The 17,730-nt window shown below is 34.3% G+C and overlaps 1 protein-coding gene across 12 annotated transcripts in view; it reads left to right on the forward strand.

The window, feature by feature from the left end:
* Nucleotides 1-1,316: 1,316 nt before the first annotated feature.
* Nucleotides 1,317-17,730, forward strand: part of chico (insulin receptor substrate 1 chico) — an 80,652-nt gene continuing 64,238 nt past the window's right edge. For all 12 annotated transcript variants that reach the window (XM_069843889.1, XM_069843887.1, XM_069843890.1 and 9 more), the window contains exon 1: nucleotides 1,317-1,953. The gene's annotated coding sequence lies outside the window, so the exon portion shown is untranslated. The remainder of the gene's footprint in view (nucleotides 1,954-17,730) is intronic.

Raw genomic sequence — 17,730 nt, forward strand, 5'->3', positions numbered from 1 at the left:
AAATAATGTACATATAATTTAGAATAACGCGTTAACTTTGAACACTGATATTGTTAGTACCTTCTGTAGAATGTTTTAATCATTACTGTAATATATTAAGCCCTTATCTTTTCCATATAACTCGTAATGAAACTGCATTAGGACACTGCCTTCTTAATTTAGTGCTGCACCGTAATGTCATGGTTTTTAGAAAAATAATCTATGAAGAAGGCCATGTTTCAAGCATACATGTCCAAAGCTCCCTAGTGCGTAGTTCACAAGTCATCTAGTTGCTAGTCACTAGTGTGTAGTATGGACTTGAGTTTTGAGACACGGCCTCACAGTCACTATATTATTACGATTTCATTTGTTATTTATATTTAAAAATATGAAATTATTAAATATTATGAAAGGGACAAAATTATAAGTAATTATACTATTAAATATTTCTTTAATGTTTATATTATAGTCTACGTTAGACAGGGTGAAAGGGGTATAACTGCATTGTAAGTAACCAAAAAGTCAAATGTCATTTTGGCATTTGAATAACGGTTTAGCCGAAAAAAAAATTGTCTGAAGTTTGACTCCCATTTATGGTAAAACTATTGGGTATTGAACGTATGAGTAGTAATATATCAACGCGAAGAATAAGCCGAAAAAAATATTCCTTTGCCATTTCTTCGAAAAAAGCTTCGTTTGTGTAATAATGTACAAAATTAACTGATTAAGTTACCGTCACACTGAAATGCTTCTGATATTGTACCGTATATTTTTAAGGCTTTGCTAAAATGAGATCTCTTAAGAGTCCGATAAAATTTGTGAAGAGGTTAGATCAAGATCCTATTTATTTATTTATTTATTTATTTATTTATTTATTTATTTCGATTAGATGTTAAAATCCTGAAAATAGTTATTGTATTTATTTGTTTGCTTGTCTGTTTTGTTTTATATGAGTCTCCCGCGTCCCCCCGCATTTTAATTCAGAAAGCTTTTGGCCAGCGTTTACTAATATTGTACTTCATTTTCGTGTTATAAACAAAGACGTCAAAGTCGCGTATCCTTATTTATGCATTCATTCAATATATACCGTTAAAAATATCTCAATGCGTATGGTCTGGAAACGTCTCTCTCAATCTGTTAGGAACATTGCACAAGACTCTGAGTAATGTGATAATTTTTGGATGACCCGCGCTGATGTCCCCTCCCGTGAGAAGATGAATATTACTTGAATGAATTTCAACAATGGTGATGGTGGCAAGTGATCACGTGATCAGCGCGCTCGTTTCCAGTCGTAGGTAGTAGGCGCATGCGTAAAAGTTGTTTACAACTCTACTGACCATACACACATGACCTTTTCCAAGATGGATGCTGATGCGTATATCATTACTTGGTGTGGTTATAAAAATTGCAATGTAATAAGTAGACAGCTATGTTTGCTGGTGTCTGTAACTTCTAGAACAATGGTTTCGATGTGTGTAAGATTTTGATGTTATCGAAAAGGTTAAAGACATATTTTGTTATAGTGAATTATTGATTTTTGCCAGACCACATTTTCCGTCTGGTAATGCGTAAGTTTTTAGTGTGAAGTGATTTTCTTATTTAGTTTATTAATGTCATATGTTTTATGCGTGCTGTTAACATCAGTGAACTGTATTGCACAATTGGCACGTAAATATTGAAGTTATATGTACAAATAACGTTTCATTGACCTCGAATAGTAGTGTGTTTCGGGTATTGCGCAGAAAAAAACCACCCTGCCCTTGGCAGAATAGCCTATTTTCTCATTGAGGTGGTGTATGTAGTAACAGTGTGACAAGAACAAATACATATATTACAAAAATACAGTTATATAAAAAGACAATAACGTCACTATAATTGAAAACTTGGAGGGGGGGAGAAAAAAACTGTGATGTCAAATGTCCGCGTTCCAATGCTGCTGACTCTACAAGGAAATTAGAAGAATTTTAATTATTGGTAAGCATAAATGTGCTCATTCATCGTAATATATCACTGTAATCAAATTTAAATTTACATAGAAAGTCTCATGGCTTTCGCAGACCATGATGTTCTCCATGTAATAGTAAGTAGTAACGTAGTAGACTGCTGTTGGTGTTCATTCTGATGAATCGTGACGAACGTCGCGGCGCCCACCTCCCATATTTGAGCTCCTTGGATGGTATCTCAGTCGAATGACAGACTATCTGTACATTTTTTCGTAAATCTTCGAAGGTATTACTAATATTATACCAAAAAATATGTCAATGACTCTTTTCGCTCATATCCTCCCTTCTTTCATATATCAATATATATATTTTTTAATTTGCTGCTACATAACCTCTGATTTGAAATAGAACGTGAACGTAACTTCGAAATAAAACTATCAGGATAGTGCAAAGTTAATGCGTGATACTTTTGTTTTTACTGTACATGCTAAAATGTGTACCTACGCATTTAAGGAATGATGGCCACTGGAATGATTTAACTGTATAACGTTTTCACGTTATGAAGTGAATATAATAGTTTTCCGAACACAGAATGGAAAAAATGCATATAAAATTAAAATTAATTAACGTTAAAATATGTGAATCTTTCATGACGTAGGCTAATATTGAAAGTAAGGTCTTCTTTCTCAAAATTAAAATTGGCATTGGCTATACTTATTCCACAGATTACTCCGAAAATAAAAAATTACTGAAAATGTAACCACATCCATTTAACCACTTTGTTTAAAAATACTCTTTCTTTTTCAACACAAAATCAAAGTTGCTGGTACCAATTTCATACAAATTCTCCAATTGTATGTTACCGTACATACACTGTTGATTTTATATTAACATCTTATTCGCGAAACTTGTATAATCTATTTTATTTGTATGTAAGGCATTTAAGTTGAATATTCCTTCAAGAGAAAAATCCTGTCAAACGTTTGAAAGGTGTTGGAAGAGTTGACACATTATACCAACTGTTGGTGATGTTGAAAGAATAACATTAATAGCGTGGTGCTTTGCATAACATCTCATCCATTAATCCTTTTTCAGTCAGTCTGTTCTGTTGATTCGTTTTTCTGCTGTTGAAGCTTTCCGTTTGGAGTTCGAATATAATAGATGGATAGACAAGCATAAATAAGCAGAGAACTATGTTAAAGAACAAACAGTATGCAGTGATTTAAGTTACATTGTGTTCATAGGCGTAGCTGCAGTGGGTGCCAACTGTGCATGTGCATATCCTAATAACATTACCTCAACAAAAGTTTACCCTTTGAGAGACGCATGTTGTTTTAAAACTAATAATAAAGCTTCACATACTGGTCATTTGTTTTAAAAAATGTGTTAAAATGATTTTATTCCATTTTTCAACATCATAGCCTACATTCTAAAATTTTGTTATCTGTAGCTTAATTCTAAAATTGTATGAACAAATAGAATAACAAAATTAATTAACATAGCTACATTTTCCTTACTTTTTCATACACTTAACCCCTTACCGCATTCTAGGACAGATATGGCACATAGGTCTACCGGTTTTATATCCATAAGCATACCAGTATAATATTTCAAACTGCATACTGGGACAGATATGGCACACAGTCAAGAATTGGATTTGACAATATGTGACATCAGTTGAGAAAGAAAGAACTACTTAAGTTATTTGAATATTAAACTGGTGTGAGCAAGACTGTTCCACGTGGTAAGGGGTTAAAACACAATAAAATAAATAATTACATCTGATTATTATAGTGAGAAGGAATGTTGACTTACTTTTGGCATACTGGTATAAAAAGTTCTGGCTACACCTATGATGTGATTCAAGCAGTAGACCTAGCATTTACATTTACAGATCTGTCGGACTCAGCTGGGAGTCATGACTGGGTGTGTAGCTTGTCTTGTGCTTGTTCTGTGTTGTCTCAAAGTCCAGACCTTGCGCCATGCCTAATACATGAGTAAGAAATTCTACTGCTTGTGACCATCTAATGTCGGTTCATGATTGTCACTAAATTGAAGACAGAACAGCCCAAAAAGTTCAGTCATTGATGGTAAAGGGTGAAAATTATGAAAAAGAATTTCTTGAAAACCATAACATTCGAGACTTAACGTTCTTTTTTATAAATTTGGTCTTTATGGTACATAATTATGGCTGCCGGTGCCACTTAATGGCACTATATTATTGGTCCGGAGAGAAAATGCAGAAGTGGTTCATCGGCGGCCATAATTATGTACTGTCAAATCGAAGTTTACTTTTATTTTTATTTAAAATTGATTATTTCAGCATGGTTTCCACAGTAAGGACATGCATTTGTTATTTCGCAGACTCAGGTTCGATTCGCTGTGCTGTCTGAAGTTTTATTCATTTTGAGCATGGTTGGAATTAAAGTTCTTTCCATGAATTCTGTTGTTTCCAACACTGCTACAGATTTTGGGGATTCAGCACGAGATAGACATGGTGTTTTTGGATGAAAAAATTGCCTAAAAGCATGTTTCTTAGTGGCATGATGTTTAAAATATGATAATTTATAGAGTATAATGATATTTTTCTTTTCATTACTAGAGTAGGTCGAAGAATAAGAAACAGTGACAATGCAGTATGATCTATAAGTTATGTTACTTCGCTATCATTTCACCTACACCACTCTAACCCTGTCATTTAGCTATCTGTTCATCTAAGCCACTCAAAATTTGTCACAGTCCTCAGTCTCATGTCACTTATCTAACCTTTTACTTAAAACCACTTTAATTTTGTTACAGGCATCGACTTACTGTCACTTACCTATCTCTTCATCTAACCCACTCAGAATTTGTCATAGTCTTCAGTCTCTTATCATTTAGCTATCTCCTCATCTAAACCATTCTAACCTTGTCACAGTCCTCGACCTTTTGTAACTTAGTTATCCTTCGTCTGGTTCATTCAAACTTTTTCACAGTCCTCAACCTCTGTCACTTATCTATTCCCACATCTAACCCACTCTAATTTTGTCACAGTCCTTGATCTCCTGTTACTAGTCATTGGCTAATGTGCCCACATCGTGCAGAATGCCCCAAATTTAATTCCACCAAACACTATTTCATCCTTCTCTTCACATGGTATCATAAAAAAATATAGTTTCAGAGTAAGATGTAGGAGCTTTGGTGATAGTACCAGATGGAGATGATCAGCCAGACTACACTGTCTCTTGTAAAATGCTCATGATTGTACACCAGTGCCAGATGGAGATGCTCAGTGGGCAGTGCTCATTGGCATCTGGAAGTGTTCCTAGTGCTAGATGATGGACGCCTTGTGGCGAGACGGACTAGTATTTGAGGAATAGTCATGTCATCATTTGGAGGCCATTTAAGTGGCATTCGAGGGGATCTGTGATATATGGTGACATTTAGGGATCTGCGTGAGTCATCTTTGTGGTTTCCCTCAGTCTAGAAGGCATCTGTAGGATTTACATTTATATCATCCTTACTCATGAATGATGTACCCATAATCTACATGCAGAAAGATTCCCATCCTCCCCTCATCATGTACGATTTCCGCGAATATTCTTTCCTGTTGAATTGTATTTTTTTGTAAATATTTTTGAAGTAGGTTTTTATTTGTCTTTTTCTCAGCATGAATATGTTTTGATTCTGCTAAATGCTCTGCAATCATTGAAGAAGTTTGGCTATTAGGATAGAACCTCTATTTCAAAGCAGTATTAGTTCATTTGGTAAAAAAAAAAAGTATTGTAACTTCTCTGTTATGAATGCAAAGAAAGCTTTGTCATTCCTGTATTGTCAATTAACTTAAGAATCATTTGAAACTTAGAAGCCACTGCAATAAAGTCAAGTAGAATGTGAAACATTTGTAGTTTAAAAGAATCACGAATTTATTTTGACTAATCTTTTACTTAATTCTTTTATTGAAATCTGTTCGGTAAGTGGACTTATACGTGAGAATAAATAAAACAAAACATTTTTATATAGGTACCTTTTTTTTTGTCTTCTACAGTAGTTTCGAATTTTCGACCCAGGGAAAAGAGAAGACTAGAAGGACCATTAAAATGTCTGATGATTCATTCTTTGTGCTGAAAAGGACTACCAGTCTACAATCGTGAAAGATTATGATGAAAATTTTATGTTCTTTTCTGAAGAATTACAGATAGACCATATAAATATGTGTTTATTTTTTCGTATCTCTTAATGTTACATATTCAAAAAACATTGCACTGGCCATTATCATTCAATACAACCCTTTGAATGCTTATTTTACCTCAAGTTGCTTTTTACTTAATAAAAAAAATTACAGCACTATAAATTTGAAATATATCTGAAATTTTGAATTTTCATTTTATTGGGATTACCAATTTATTAGAAGTATATTAAAATCAATAATACTTATCTATCTTCATACATAGAGAAAATGAGGCGCACCATTAGCCAGGTTGCTAGAGGATTGGCTTTCCATGCTAGTAACCTGGGTTCGAATCCAAGTGGACCAAATTGTGGACAAAGTGCTAGGGGAAGGGGTAGGCATTCTACCATTGATCAATATACATACAAGACCTACGGAAAGTAATTAAATTGACAAAAAGTATTCACTTTTTGACAGAATTTTTAAATTAACAGCCCTTTTAATTATGCCCAGTCATTGTGATTCTGTCTCCTTTTCAGATCATATGTCTACCATTAAAAATTTAAATTTAAAATCATACTTTGTGTTTTGTTTTGATAGCTGTGATACACAACTGAAACCAGACGAAATAAAAATATGGCCGTACAAAAGATAAATTTTGTTCCTTTGGTGGGTTAAAGAAGGTCTGATATGTATGCATGGAAACTTTTCGTAGCCATAACGTCTGTACACGAATTAATGTAATACAATACAATGCGCTATATACTTTCTTCAACACTGTCGTATATTTTATTTGATATTCATGTATAAGTACATAACCCATATACCCAATACAATATTTCCATGACTTATATTTAAAGCCTTGAGACAAATTAAATAGAGAATGAAGCGAGACAGACTGCGGGATAATCACGAGGCACGAAGTTCATCGTACACTTGTTTCTGTGGTACCACTAGCGACGTCAGAGTAAACCTTTCATGTCAAAATGTTACAATTTTTTACCTCGAACTTAGACAGTTCACATAAAAAAGAGAGAGACTTTTTATTTGATTTTTTATAATGTCTATTTAACGTATAAGTCGCCTTAATTATAATGAACCTATTATAACACAAATATTAAAGGTCAATTTTAAATAAATTATTAATAATAATAAATATTTGCTAAAATAACTTGAGTGTTAACTACGAAAAATGTTTTACAAAAATAGCTTCATGTAAATATTAATAGAATATTTATGAAATAAAATAATTGAGAACACATAAATAAAAACGCAAAAAAATAATCTATATTAAGTTAATAATCTTAGTTTCTCCTCATGTAATATCTCATCATTAAATTATTGGTAATACTGTAATTAATATTCTTATGACAGTTTCTTACATCAGTGGCGTCAAAGCCCTAAAAGGACATTATGAATTGTTATTTTTATATAATTTCTGGATTTTGACAACCGAATGCAACACGTGAGGAAAATTCCATTATTTTAACACTTCAAGTAAAATAAGTTATCTAACAATTTTTATCTTGTAAAAAAATCGGGGTTCGCTGTATTGAGACATAGCCGAATATGTCGCTGATAGAACTCCTGTTAAGTTAAACGTCAGCAGTGACAAACAACATCTCTTCTTTCCAGATACCCTAAAAACCCGATATATATTTGCTGTGCTGGGACTCCTCGAAGTTGCAATCTTGTATGCGTTGAGAGTAAACATCTCTGTTGATATAGTAACCATCGTGCTCTATCTTTTGCTATCCGTTGCTTATACGCCCGCTATCATTTGCACTGAATGTTCCTCGACATAGTGAATTTGCTCTCTTCACTCAACATCACTCCAGATTTTTTTCCTTCAATTTGGCTTGTTGACTGTTGCCCAACTGAGATTGTAGCCTAGTTCGTTACGAATCGTTTGACACCACTTCGAACGTTCTATCGCTTCTCATTTTCGAGTTACACTGCCTCGACTGCCGCGCGACCCGTCAATTCGTGTCTCAAATTGCCCTGTCCTGCGCATCGCTAGATACAATCACCCGCTTCAACTAAGGTCACATTGGATACATTGATTCTTCGTCTGTCGATCGCCGTTTACTTCATTGATGTAGTTTAAAAATTATAGGCGCGACAAAACTGACATAAAAGGACACATGGAAATGATGATTGATGGAAAGAATCGATAATGTAGAGAGAGAGAGAGAGAGAGAGAGAGAGTGTTTTTTTTTCTTTTTTGTTTTTTTTTTTTTTTTATTTGACATTTTCTATCGCAGGTGAAAAGAGTAAATGGATACGAGTAATTACAAAAAGCTCATAAAATATTGAAGATTAGATCTACCCAGGAACGCTGTTAGCAGGGGGACGTGATCCCCTCCCAATTATTTGTCCTAATTGTGTAATAATTATTATTAATCTGCTGGCATAATGTTTAATAACATGGGTTTTATTATTCAGTCAATAGTACAGATATACATAAATAACACTTTAAAACTTTATATAGGCCTACTCCAAAGCTTTTAGATTTTTCTTCCCCCCCCCCCTCAAATATATATACCCTATAGCTAACGGCGCCAATGGATCTACCCTTATTTTAAATGAAAAATCAGAGAATGAAGAAAAGATTTGCTACTCGTTGGAGTTATCACAAGAAACAGAATTCACGTGACTGATTTCATTTCCGTGATTGCTTACAGCCCTTTGAGAAATATGTGTACTTGCTAATGATGCATGCTATATTTCGTCAATGTTAGTGAAACTTGGATCCGTCTGTGCAGAGTATCTACAATTCTTTCATGTTATTTGTACAGTAAGATAATATATTTGCGCATAATAGTTATTAACTATTATTATTGTAACTTGTAGTAGTATTGTTTCAACTTCCACTTTATAAGTAGAAATCCCAACCCCAACAGATTTAGGTTCATTTATTAAACTATTTTTTTTTTTATTTTAGTCGGTTATTTTACATCGCTTTATCAACATCTTAGGTTATTTAGCGTCTGAATGAGATGAAGGTGATATTGCTGGTGAAATGAGTCCGGGGTCCAGCACCGATAGTTACTCAGTATTTGCTCATATTGAGTTGAGGGAAAACCCCGGAAAAAACCTGTCAGGTAACTTGTCCCGACCGGGAATCGAACCCGGGCCACCAGGTTTCACGGCCAGACGCGCTAGCCGTTACTCCACAGGTGTGGACTATTAATACAGTACGAAATTATAACACGCAACTTAATGTAAGTAGGAACCAATACCCATCTAACATCGTGATGAATATGGAGAGCTACAGTGAATATCAAAATCCAGTTTTGCAAACGAAATATAACAGTCAGAGGAGGGATCATTTTGCTAACTACACGTTACCACTATACTGGTTGAATGATCTTTCTGTTGAGCCATGTGGACATGAGGCCAGCAATTGGCCATTCATGAGCTTAAGCACATCGACTTTTTTAAGATGGAAAATATTGTGCAATTTAACAAACTGCACATCTCATATACTTTTTGATTAATGTTTCGTACCTGTATTATGAACTTAGTTCCGTAAACGAAAAGGTCAAGTGAGGTTCCTGAGACAGCAAATCAAAAATGCTACTACGGATTAAAATATGTAGAATACTTTAATCAGTGGTGAAATGTAGTGCATACTTTTTTGGCAATAATAATAGTTTTGTTACATTGGAAAGATGGTACAAAATTGTTAATCTTTTGCATTATCAAAAGATTGCATTTCACATTAATCGCGAAAAATGTGGACTATGTACACTAATGGGTACTAAAAATGCTCAGGTATCGTAAGTAAAAATGTGTTAATGTTGGGAAATTGAATGTTTTATACTAAGCGCGTTTCTGGGCGCTCTTTCCCTGATTTTTTATAATGTATATGATTACTGATGATGATGATGATGATTATTATTATTATTATTATTGTTGTTGTTGTTGTTGTTGTTGTTGTTGCCACCGGCATGGCTTAGTCGGTTTCGGTCTGGAGCTGCGCTCGGGCGCGGGTTCGATCCCCGCTTGGGCTGATTACCTGGTTGGGTTTTTTCCGAGGTTTTCCCCAACCGTAAGGTGAATGCCAGGTAATCTATGGCGAATCCTCGGCCTCATTTCGCTATCACCAATCTCATGGACGCTAAATAACCTCGTAGTTGATACAGCGTTGTTAAATAACCAACTAAAAATTATGATGATGATGATTATTATTATTATTATTATTATTATTATTATTTTGATCATCATCATCATTATTAAGCTTTCTCATTTCTGGCCCTTTAGTGCCCATTTTTATGCGGCCTCTAGACTATAGCCAAGGATAGCCTAGTGCTAAATCTCCCCTGCCTAGTAATGCCGTTAGTTTAAATATCCAAATAACAAATTCTCATTTTTTAACATTTTATTAAACCGTTTTTACAGTATCAATTGTCTTTTATGTTCCACTTGTTGCATTTTGTTTTTGTTTTCTTTTTTTCTTTTTAGAACTACAGTAATTAAATTGTCTACATTCTGTACTAAATATAGTTTACTCTTGTATCTACTGTAGAATATTGTTTGCAGTTATTACTAATTCTGAAATTGTAAATGTTTGCATTTTGTGTATTTCAGCCTTTTTTATCTGACCGTATAAAATACATATTTTTTTTTACATTAATGTGACATTTTTCAACTTAGAATTTAGTTTTATATAAGATACAATTATTAATTGCATTCTTTATAAAATGGAACAAAAGATGAAAAGCATTGTTCTTTTTCCGATGTTGCGGTTTCTTCTGGAAAAAAAAAAGTTTCTATCTTCAAAATGATTGGAAATAACGTATTTATATCAGAAAAAAAAAGTTCGAATTGGTCACCATGCACTTGACCCAAAAGCAGATAACACAGTGAATGTGTTTGTTTCTATCACAGGTTACATATGTGACTAACCAACAGATAGTATTTTAAATATATCATCTCCTGCATATAGCTATTAAGGAAAAACAGTGGTGACTTTTTTACGGCGTATATTGTGTAAGAATATGCCAAAATATCTTATAACAACATTTTAAAACATTACCATGTTTATGTTGAAGCATTGACCTGTTAAACTTTAAATTTGATTTTTTTTTTTTTTTTTAAGTTACACTTACAAAACTTGACTTTACAAAAAATGAAATAGATGTTACTGAAAATAGGGCTATGTGGAAAATATTTATTTCACCAATTGATAGTCAGCGTAATTCTTTGATATACATATACACACACACATATATATATATATATATTTATATAATAAAGAATCATTAAGTTTATGAAAAATTATTATATTCCCTGTACATAATTTCTGGACAAATTGGCTCACAGTCAATATGAACAAAATCAGTCTATAGTTTGGGAGAAATCGCTATCCATCGACAGAGAAACAGATGGCATGCCCAAAACCACATTTTTCGAATGCTGAAAACGCGCATTATGCGAGTTATAAATTGTGCTTATAATTTTGCCTTTTCGCTTGAGACAGGATTAAATTGTGTGCTTTTCATTCGCACAATCAGCTGACCTATTTGCAGTCCTTAATTCCTTTCCTCAGTATTTTCAAGCAAATGTCGAGTTAGTGTAATGATATCGCCTGCACTCTTCTCCTTTCAGGTTCTTTATTGTTCACCTAATCATAAACACTGTCATATCACTGTTGCTGATTAACTCTTGAGTTGAATGCATTGTAAAGTAAAACGTAAACAAGCAAACAGAATGAAATAAGTCGATTACAACTCTGGCGTAGTTTCAGTCTGATAAGAACCGGTTAGTTGCAGGGTACTGTGTTGTTTTCCTATTCAAATCTGGAGTTTGGGTTTGGCTGCTAGAGTGGGGCCGACCAGACAGAGGTCAGCGTTACCGTATCTTGGGGTAGAGCATGTGGTGGTCTGTTATGATGCAACTTGAAAGTGTCGTCCTAAATAATGGTTTGCAAGTTTCCTTGCAACTTGAAATTTTCTACTTAAATAGTAGTTTACAAGTCTGATTGTAACTTAAAACACTTTTGTGTAAGTAGGCCTACTATAAAACTAAAATACATATATTATGTGTTATAATTCGTGAAACGAGCACGATAATAATAATAATAATAATAATAATAATAATAGACAAGTTAAAAAGATCTTGACATGTAGTCGGCCTGGGTAGCTAGTCGGTATAGCGCTGGCCTTTTGTGCTCGAGGTTGCGAGTTCGATCCCGGCCCAGGTCGATGGTATTTAAGTGTGCTTAAATGCGACAGTCTCATGTCAGTAGATTTACTGGCATGCATAAGAACTCCTGCGGGACAAAATTCCGGCACACCAGCGCAATTGCGAGCGTCGTTAAATAAACCATAATTTATTACTTGACATGTAAACATTTAATTATTTAAATGAATGTCATTTCCAGTATTTTACTTTTTTCATATAAAGTTATTAAGAGAAAGTAACTATTGTGAAACTAGGAAACAAAAATCGCGTAATGCGCATTTTCAGCATTCGAAAAAATTTGGTTTCGGGCATGCCATCTGTTTCTCTGTCGATGGATAGCGATTTCTCCCAAACTATAGACTGATTTTGTTCATATTGACTGTGAGCCAATTTGTCCAGAAATTATGTACAGGGAATATAATAATTTTTCATAAACTTAATGCTTCACTTAAGTAATTGTAGAATACTTCGTGGGTTTTTTTTTTTGTCATGAAGAATAGATTGACTGCATGAGACGACGGAGTTAGAGTAAACTGTAAAACGTTTTGTTAAAAAAAATTGATCATACATACATACATATATACATAGTTATTTGTACTTTTCGTTGCGAATTTGTTGAAGTTCAGACATGGTGGATAAATGAGTAAAACACTGAAATACACTGTTGTTTCCAACACTGCTACAGATTTCGGGGATTCAGCATGAGATGGACACATGGTGTTTTTGGATGAAAAAATTGCCTAAAAGCATGATTCTTAGTGGCATGATGTTTAAAATATGATATTTTTCTTTTCTGAAAAATATATAAACCTCCATACTGTCATTTGAAGATAACTGCAAATTACGTCGATCGCCATGGTTCTCGGAAGAAAGTAAACGTGCATTTCGAAATAAGGCACTGAAGTAAAGTGCTTCAAATACTTGGGGGTATTGTATTAACATGAGCTGCTGCCAGGAAGTCAAAAAGAGGATAGCAATAATAAAGGAAGCTTCAGATAGAAAAAAGAGCATCTTCTGCGGACTTGTGTTGTTAAAAAAAAACCTATGTTTTATTTAACGACGCTCGCAACTGCAGAGGTTATATCAGCGTCGCCGGATGTGCCGGAATTTTGTCCCACAGGAGTTCTTTTACATGCCAGTAAATCTACTGACATGAGCCTGTCGCATTTAAGCACACTTAAATGCCATCGACCTGGCCCGGGATCGAACCCGCAACCTTGGGCATAGAAGGCCAGCGCTATACCAACTTGCCAAACAGGTCGACGCGGACTTGTGGAAAAAGAACTAAGAAAGAGACTAATGAAGTGCTCTGTGTGGAATGTGACTTTGTATGGGATAGAAGCATGGATGGACATACGACGCAATGAAGAGAAGCGACTGCTGGAAGCGTTTAGATGTGGATTTGAAGAAGAATGGAGCGTGGGAAATGGATAGACAGAATATGAAACGAAGCTGTGATAGAAAGAGTAGGTAAAGAAAAAATAATGCTGTAACTGACCAGGAAGAGAAAAAGAAATGAGCTGGATCACTGGCAGAGAAGGAACTGCAAATAAAGGATGCACTGGAATGAACGGGGAATAAGAGAAAAATTCGGGGCAGAAGAAGATATCAGATGATAAACAACATCAAGATACAGTCGACGCCCGATAATTCGCGGTAATTAATGCACGAACTTCCGCGAAATATCGAAAATCGTGAATTAGCTGCAAAATTTTGCATTATTATTTAAAGTCAGTAGAAGCTACTATGATAGGTTTAATTACTAAAGTACACTTCAAAAGTAAGTGCAAAATGTGAAATAGTGCAAAACATTTTGAAACATAATACGGTGCGTTCAACTACCCAACATACTGCCTGCTTGTGAGGACGATATACCTTTCTCTTTCTTCAACCCTCACCCTTGTATGACTTGAATCTGCGCGGACACATGAAAATAGATCTTAATAACTACACTTGTCCTGTGGAGGGATTAGTTGAACACACTGTATTATACAATACTGCAGTGGAATAGAATCTTATAGCAAGAAACACAAGTTTTACAAAATATCTTACTACACTTTAATTTAACAAAAATAATCTCTCTTCTTTCTTTGTTTCTTAAAGGATTATTCATTTTTTCTTATTTTAGACTGCGAATTTCCTAAGAGGGAGGGAGAGAGTGTAAATCGAGTAAAAACGGAAATGGCAATGTCACTTCGCCTCCCCCCCCCCCCAAAAAAAAGATTGCGAATTACTGGGAGTCGACTGTATATGGATTGTATGCGGAGACTAAGAGGAAGGCGGAAAAATGATTGGAGAATCCTGGATTTGCAGTGAAAGAGCTGCCCTTGGACAGAACATTATGAATAACTACCATTATTATGAGCTACTGGTACAGTACGTCTTAAACTTTCACATCAATTATAAATGTTGATATTTGTAAACAGAAAAGCAATAATATTAGAAATCACAAAGTATATGTGTAGCCATTTTATGTAGCCTATATATTTGTGCAAAATTAATTCCATATATTTATGTAAAGAAATGAAGCTGTGTTGTGGTAAAGAAAGAATAATGTTGAAACTGATCTGGAGGAGGAAAACGAATTTGGCTGGGTCACTGACCAAGAAGAAATTACTTTACTGAAGAATGCACTGGAAGGAATGGTGAACGGGAGAAAATTTCGGAAGACAATACCAGATAATGGATAATATTTAGATATATGGATCGTAAGCGAGAAAAAGATGGAAAAGAAGGAAGATTGAAAAATGCTGGGTTTGCAGTGAAATACTTGGCATTGGGTAGAAAACTATAAATGAATGAATATATATCTATATTAAAGTACAGTTTATAAACTTATGAAGAAAGGCTGTAGTTTACAATCCAGGAGACGAAAATCAATCATCTTATTTGGGTGCGTATTACATCATATTATATATGTACAGTAGGCTATGTCGTTTGCACAATAATTCAAGAAAATAAACTATAAACAGTAATGTAATTCACAATGTGATAAAGGGACTGAACTGTTACGAAATGCTTAAAATGCATACAGTAATGATACAGTACTGTACATCATCTTCACGACACGTTTTAGCATAGGGAGACATTTGGTGGACATACTACATTGACTGCTAATTCTGTAATGAAGAGCCTGATACCTGCCTATGCGTGCTTTTTTGTGGTGGGCATAAGAACGTTGAAATCGCAGAAGAAAAATGATAATTATTTATACACCGATAAATCATTTTCCCTTCGATGCGACCTGAACCATTTTATCTTTTTAATTTCTTGTAAACAATAAAAAAATGCTTATGACGTAAGTATTTTAGTCTCAGACTGGAGTGATCTAGTCGTTGGCACGCCTGCCTTGTATTCTGGAGATTCTGGGTTCGTTTTTGAAAATACGTCAAATTTCACATGCGAAAAATTTGTACATTGACTAGATAAAATAATAATAATAATAATAATAATAATAATAATAATAATAATAATAAATATTTTTTACAAAAAAGCCTGGTATCACAATATTTAAAATTTATTTCTTCCCCTCATCTCATACTCTTTTTCTTGTCTTCCGTTAACCTCCTCCTGTCTTACCAATTCTGTGTCGGGGAGGTAATATAGCTAGGAAACAACACTTGACACATATACGGCCTCCCTGATCGTGTGGTCAGCATGGCTTAAGGCCAACGCTGAGACAACACAATGATAAAAGGAACATCCAGTCCCATGGATGGAAGATAAATCTCTTCCATTGCCCACGCCAGAAATCGAAACACGGACTGCATGATTGGAAAATGAACATGCTACCCAGATAGCCACAACGGCAGACCTGATACTCGTTACTCAATTTAATTCTATATAATAAATCTTGATTTGTTCTTTCTAAAACCTTGAAAAATCAGCATGTCTTATAAAACAAGCATTGATTCATATTCCCATCTCGTAAGTTTCACTCTACTGATAATGGAAGAACTGCATTCTCATAAGCAGGGTTAGAGTTTTTAAGTGCGCACTTATTTTTAGGGTAAATCAGAGTTCTCTGAAGAAACCAGTGTGTGATATGTTGCGTCCAGATGAGAATGAAGGTGATTTTCCAGCACCTTTTTTTGCCTTTGTGGGATCTTTATTCCTTTTTCGCTTCACTCTGCCCATAATGCCCTTTCTTCACTTTTTACTGTTACGTGCTTTTTAATATTTTCTACAGCATATTTTCATCATTTAATTTACTTTTGAATTTCATTGCATTGCGTATTACGTATCATGGTGTTGAATGCGGCAAAGCACACCTGCAAGAATGGAAAATATCACTCGCTGACCGTTGTTAAGTTGCCTCCACTAGAGTATGTGGTATAAGTTAGTGAACACATATTTGTGCAATTGACAAACTCAAATAATGCATATAAAATTTACAACAGACTTAAAAGACAATAAAATCGTGTCAGAAACACTCAACAACATTAACATTAAAAAAAACTCATTAATATCATAAAAAGTTTGTTCATCAACCAACCAACCAAAGACAAGTCTGTTAAAAGACTTCCTTTCAAGATTGAAAACTAGCGACAGGTTCATGTCAGTAGATTTACTGGCATGTTAAAGAACTCCTGCCTGACAAAATTCCGGCACACCGGCGACGCTGATATAACATCGGCAGTTGCGAGCGTCGTTAAATAAACCATAATTTAAAAAAAAAATTAAAGATTGAAAACATATGTCGGAAATTTATCTGCAATTTTTGAAGACTTAATAAAATAATTATTCAATGTTTCGGTTAGTCTACATTTAGGTAAGTGAAAAAGGTCACGGTTTCTAGTGTTGTATAGGTGTACATCACTCCTATGTGTCAACATTTGTGAATTAACCTCGACAAAATTTAGGGCTTGATAAATATACAGTGATGTTAGTCATTATTCTTTCATTTACAAATAACGGTCTGCAGTGTGTCTTCATTGATGAATTTGTTATATTTCTAATATTTTTTGTAACATAACCTTGTTAATATGAGTACTGTTACCCCATAAAAGTAGTCCGTAAGAAAGTATACTACGAAAATAAGAAAAATAGGAAACTCTAATGTACTTCTTCGGAATATACATTTTCAGATTTCGCAGAAGAAATATTATTCTTGACAATTTTTTATAAACAAAATCAAAATGGTCTGCCCAGGTAAGTGTGGTGTCCACAGTAATACCGAGAAGTTTGAAGTTATTATTTTCCATGGCTGTACTACTAAATAAGAGAGATGCAGTTTTACTTTCATTTAGAAGAAATTTATTGGAGCTAAACTATTTCTTGGCCTCCGTGAAAACTGAATTCGTAACAGTTTTCAATTCATTAGTATCAATATGATGTGTCAAAAATGGCATCATCAGCGAACACCACAGAAAAAGCAGAAACATTGCACATCAAATCATTAATCATTATTAAAACATAATAGGACCCAACACTGATCCTTGAGGAACACCATATTTTACATTCATGAGC

This window comes from Periplaneta americana, chromosome 13 (assembly GCF_040183065.1).
Source record: "Periplaneta americana isolate PAMFEO1 chromosome 13, P.americana_PAMFEO1_priV1, whole genome shotgun sequence".
Classification (NCBI taxonomy): Eukaryota; Metazoa; Arthropoda; class Insecta; order Blattodea; family Blattidae; genus Periplaneta; species Periplaneta americana.